Source organism: Acartia tonsa, chromosome 3, assembly GCF_053477335.1.
Source record: "Acartia tonsa isolate MP-2025a chromosome 3, ASM5347733v1, whole genome shotgun sequence".
NCBI lineage: Eukaryota > Metazoa > Arthropoda > Copepoda > Calanoida > Acartiidae > Acartia > Acartia tonsa.
Window position 1 is genome coordinate 23617274 of NC_137262.1, and position 5914 is coordinate 23623187.

At 31.0% G+C, this 5914-nt stretch overlaps 1 long non-coding RNA gene across 1 annotated transcript; it reads left to right on the top strand.

Annotated features, from left to right (window-relative positions):
- Positions 1-1944: 1944 nt before the first annotated feature.
- Positions 1945-4814, top strand: LOC145313686 (uncharacterized). The gene is made up of 4 exons (XR_013877449.1): positions 1945-2072; positions 3487-3635; positions 4194-4354; positions 4722-4814. It is a non-coding gene; the product is annotated as an uncharacterized LOC145313686 (long non-coding RNA).
- The last annotated feature ends 1100 nt before the right edge of the window (positions 4815-5914 follow it).

Consider the following 5914-nt stretch of genomic DNA (forward strand, 5'->3'; position numbering starts at 1 on the left):
AAAGTGTCAGAAAATTAAATTAAAGGTTTTTTTGCAACATGTAGGTTTTCGTGAGTTTTTTATTTACGTTTAATCTTACAATAGTACATAGATTAGTCTAAATTGGTATATATTTTCTTTTTTAAGTTTTTTTACTGTAAAAACAAGGTTGTACATTACAAGGGTGTACTTAATAATTCCTGGAGTTTCCCAGGTTCTGCGAAATACCACAAAATTTCACCCTTTTTACCGGAAAAGTGGTAAAGCTGGTCAAGCTGGTAAAATTTACCAGTTTCGTGGTAAATTTTACCAGCAAAAATTTTAGCCAAAAAATTAGTAAAATTTTACCATTTTTTTTGTAAAATTTGACGAAACAAAAAACCCCGTTTTTTGTGTTTTAAATTAAAAACAGCTCTTCATAATCAGTTGTAGTACTTTAAAATAATGACTTCTATACAATGAAGCCTAAATTTAAAATTTTTTTTTTTTTTTAATTTTACCACATTTGGAAGTTTTACCAAAATATGTGGTCAATTTTACAACTCTATTTTTCAGGTTAAGTCCGAATTTTCGGACTTAGACAAAAAAACGCAATTTGGTCAATTTTTACCAAAAAGTTGGTAAAATTTGACAAGGTATTTTTTTAGGCTAAGTCCAGATTTTTGGACTCTGACAAAAAAAATGAACTTGGTAAAATTTGACCAACTTTTTGGTAAAAATTGACAAGGTAAATTTTTAGGCTATAAGTCCAGATTTTTGGACTTTGACAAAAAAAAAAACTTGGTAAAATTTGACCAACTTTTTGGTAAAAATTGACAAGGTAAATTTTTTTTAAAACTTGAAAATTATTTCATCATTTCTTTTAAAACATCCTCCCGCATCGTCAAAAATATATCAAATTTAATATTTACTTATTAGAGCTAGCTTCATACGAATTAGAATTAAAAGAAAAAAAATCCAGGTGTGTGTGTACGCAGATGTGCCGTGTGCATTTGAATTTATCGATTTTTCATCTTTAATATAAATATAAGCTTTCGTATATTCCCCTGAATGTTTCTAAAAGAAAGACAGAGATTTCGAATTATAGAGTAATTTCGCTACAAAACTTATATTTTTAAGTTTTGAAACTTATGGCACCTCTGTGCGCGCATGCGCACTATTGATAAGCTTATGATTATTTGAATATAGAGTGCCAAAAATAATTATTAGTTTTGATTCAATTTAATCAAATATTTTGAATCAAGAAGTAAATTACTACTCAATTTTCTCTAAATATTTAAATTTGTAGAATTTACAATTTGTTTGGAAGATTTTTTTTAAGCAAGATGTTTAAAAATGTGGCAAAATTGTGGAACAACAATGTTTCATGATTTCTATATTTATGTTGTCTTTGCCAACCGGAAATACCACCGAGATGGGTTTTTAAAAGATGAATGCCACATTTTTTCGGCGTTTTTTAGACATTGATTGATTGAACGTTGACGATAGAATTTCAAACAGAGTATATAACATAAAAATACTGAATTTTAAATTATTTTTTTAGCAATTTTTCTAATGTCTAACACAGCTCTAAAAAGATGCATTAATTAATATGCAGCAAAAATGGATTGAAGATAATCTTTTTTTTTCTATGAAGGCCGTACCATCAAAAGCGAAATAATTAAATAAATCATTGTATACTCTTTTAGATTTCGCGAATGTCGCGCTTGTTATTCATAGCGTAAAAAATGTCGAAAAAACGCGGCATTATCTTTTAAGAACCCGGCCGGAAATAGATTCATATATGGTTAACAACTATATATATTTAAATATTTTTTTTAATATTGAATGCACTATATTTTTTTTATATTCTATCGAATATATTTTATATGTCATTACAAAACTATATTACATTTAATATTAACATTAAAAAAAAATAACATCAAATTAAACTTTCGTAACCCTGTAATTGGTTATTGGCTTCAGGAGTTCAGTTCTTTATAAACCACGGTCCACGCTTGAGCTAGCATCACCAGCATGGCTCTGCCTAGGCTTATAATTAGAAAGGCCAGGGTATTATTATTGGTTGAAAAGTTTGTACATTATTATTACAGGTATTGTGTCTTTAAAGGGACTGTGAACGTAAATTTTTCTCATCTTAATATCAAATCTTAACATTATCTCATTCATAATATCTCACAGATAGAGCAAAACGCGCTTTTGTTTGCTTAAAAAACGGCTTTTTCCGACGATTTTTATAAGGTACAGGGAAAGGAAGAAATTTTCCGTATTATATAAAATGTCCATTAAATTGATTTTTTCTCCCATTATAGCTAAAATTAAACTTTTTCACATAGTTCTAGATTTTTCCTAACAGTTAAGCTGACTTTTAACATAATCCTTGCTTTAAACCAATGTATAGTTACTTAGAAATTGATAAAATAAGCAATATTTTTTATTGAAAACCAAATGCAATAACAAAGCCAGAAACAGGTTTTTTTATTATTATCCAATTAACTTTAGATGGCCCATCTTAATTACAAATTTGTAAATAATAAAGACGCAATATTTTTTTATAAACAGTCTGATAAAAGTGTAAACTAATTCTCCAAAGTGGGTTATTTATTGTCCAACACAATAAAAAAGGATATTATTATTTTAAATAACCTATGAGATTCAACCCTTTGTAGACAGTGAGGTATTTTTTTTGTCAATAATACGAATTTAAAATATGTCTTTATTACCTAACTACTACGTTATAAAAAAACTAATTGGCAATTTTATAGCATAAAATAAATCCTTAACAGTAAGTAAATTGTTTCAACTATATATGACAAGTTAAATATCCCTACAAACATTATAAGAATCAAAAACGTTCAGATTTTCCCTGTTTTTTCCTTTTTCCCTCTCAAAATACCATAAAATCAAGGCATTATTCCTGGATATTTTTGTTAATAGGACGTTTTTGGTTGATCAGTGTAGTGAAATGTGCTTAGTAAATGTTAAGATTTGATAATCAGATGAGAAATTTTTACATTCACACTCCCTTTAATGGCTTTTCACATGTCTTATTTTATAAAGTAGGAAGGCTTTTTTTTGTCTGAAGCTTAAGATCTCGGAATTTCACCTTGCATAGAGCATTCGTAAAATGTACTGGGGTGCCCTTTCTTTACTGTTTAGTTTTAATAAGAATTAAAAAAAAAACAATATTAGGGTTACTTTTCCTAGGAGTGAGAATATATATATATATAGTTAAAAACATTCCCTGATCTTATGAGAAGGAGAACCATACAGATCGATCCAGCGGTTTGTAAGCTCAGCATTGTTAATTTTTAAAACATGCATTTTTAAACTCTCTTTACAAACTAGAATGGAAGAAAATAAAACCAAACAAATCAAATACATATAAGACCGATCTTTATTTATCCATCTTTCTTTATTACTTTAAATATATAATATTTATTTCCATATTTTTATTCTGTTCTTTACTTAGGAATGATAACTTTTTAACCTAACCAAAATATTCAGGGTCTGCTGTATTCCGGGCTGTTCCTGTACCACCTGGCGTCGTATGAGAGCGGCGGCGAGGCGCTGGTGTCCTGCGGCATGTTGGAGTCACTCCTTAAGGTCATACAGTTGGCCAGCAGTGAATTGGAACACATTACTTTTGTTACTAGGTATGTTTTTCATGGTTTGATATACAAGTATTACACTGAAAGCTAGGTAAAAAAAACAAGGTTGACATCATCCATAATGTATATCATAGAAATAAAGAAAAATACGCACAATTTATAAAAATAAGTTTCTTTGTCTTTTAAAGCATGACCGACGGACGTAGTAAATTATATACTGGTTTCTCGCCGTCTGTCTTGAAAAGGATCGCATGTTAAAGATTGCATCACAGACGTATAAAGCGGACAAACAAAGCGTATTATAATAAAGTAGATTCTTTATAATAAGAAATATATTCAAAAGTTTAGAAAAATTTGTTTTTCATTCTTTTTCCAGCGTGGCTTCGAAACAAATTAAAATCGATTAGAAACGGTTCTCAGCCATAATGATAAAACATGTATACTGACCATTTTCCAAATAAAAATCATAATACAAGTACCAGTTTTGGTAGCCTAAGCCTTAAGCCTCTCAGGGCTAACAAAACTGGCTTTAATTATATGATTTTTATTTGAATATCCACAGAAAGCTATCTATAATACGATGGAATAAAAAATATTATTTAGGGCTGTAAGAGTGATAGATCAGAAACTATTCATATGACGTAGCGGCCATAGCCGCTCAGGAGGAGCTGGCGGCGGCTCAGGATGCGGATGCTGTTGATCCCATTGGTGGTCCTAGTGGCTCAGGTTCTAGCTCTAGGCTAGCTTCTCATCTTATTCAACAGGTATGCATTGTTTATTTATACAGGGATCTTAAGGGATAAGACAATGGACGATAAGTTTTTTAAGTTGCAAGCCAACGAATGAGAGATGTGTTGATTAAACCTTCAAGACCAGTAAAACTTACAGTCCAGTGTAACTTCCTTTCCTGGCATTTATAGAAGTTGAATAAGAAATGATAAAATATTATAAAGATATGCGAAAATGTAAAAAAGAGATAGGATATATGAAGAAATATTGATTTTAATCTTATATTGTATAACACAAACTTTGCTTAAATAAAAATAAAATCCTATAACGTAGCCCTATACTATTGAAAATAGTTAAATATAACAAAACATATTATTAATATCAATCTATCTGATTATTTAGGACGTACCCAAGCCTGGTTTCACCTGCCTACCCCAGCGGGCTGCCTTGCTAAAATCTATGCTCAACTTCTTAAAGAAGGCTATTCAGGAATGGGTTATTAAATGATTTAAGACGAAGTAAAATATTGTTTAAGTTTAAAAAAAGATTGTACTAAAATAATTTACGTTTCTGTAGACACAACGGGAAACATGGTTCTTATGGGATAGGACAAAAGACGAAGTATTGAAATTAAATCAAGATTTACCTAATAAAAATTAGGTACTCAAAGTTTTTGAGTTGACGAATAAGTAAACTTGTTTCTGAAACTTTGGATACCATTATGATATTTACACCATTTTACCCACCATTTTAGGTCTAAATTTATATAATATTAGTACTTGTTTGGGACAGGGATCTAAAGGGACAAGACAATGGCGGATAAATTGATGTACATCAGCAATGATGATACACAAAATTACCCCTTCTGTGGAGTATAATTAGTTGTTGAAAGCTTTAGACACTTAACTTGATTAATCAACCATTCAAAATTCAATAAAAGTCCCTAGAGTTGTTAAAGCAACGAAGAAGAAAATAAAGCTTTGGGGACTAGTGTAATAAACAGTCCACTTCCTTCCTTCATTTAATCCTCCATAACTTAGGACCCCGCGTTCAGCGACTGCATACACCACGTGTTGGAGGGAAGTTTGCCCAACAGTTTGAAGCATATATTCAGTAAAGCCGAGTACTATGGCCCCAGCCTGTTCTTGTTAGCCACGGATGTTGTTACTGCTTATGTTTTCCAGGTAAGCTTTCCCTTTATTTTTTCTCGTTCTGCGTTTTCAAAGATGTTTAGTTAGATAAGTTTGCTGATTTTTTTGCCACGTGTCAAGATGCCTGTAGGAAATGAATGAGGGGGGAGAGGGGGAGTCGAACCTACACACTTTTATTTTTGCTTTCAAAAGAAAATTTTAGGTGTGAGAGTAAGGGGGGGGGGGAAGTTCTGACACATTTGCGTAAACAGCGAGTATAGGCTTTATCTTTGGGACGGACGGACAGACAGACAGACATCGTTCTACTTTGTATTATAGATTAGATATTTAGTAGGGAGGGATGGGACATTGGGCTGTAAATTACACTAGCCCCCAAAGTTTTCAAATAACATTTTCTTATTCTTTGGCCTAACAACCTTGGGTACTTTTATTGATTTTTTATTG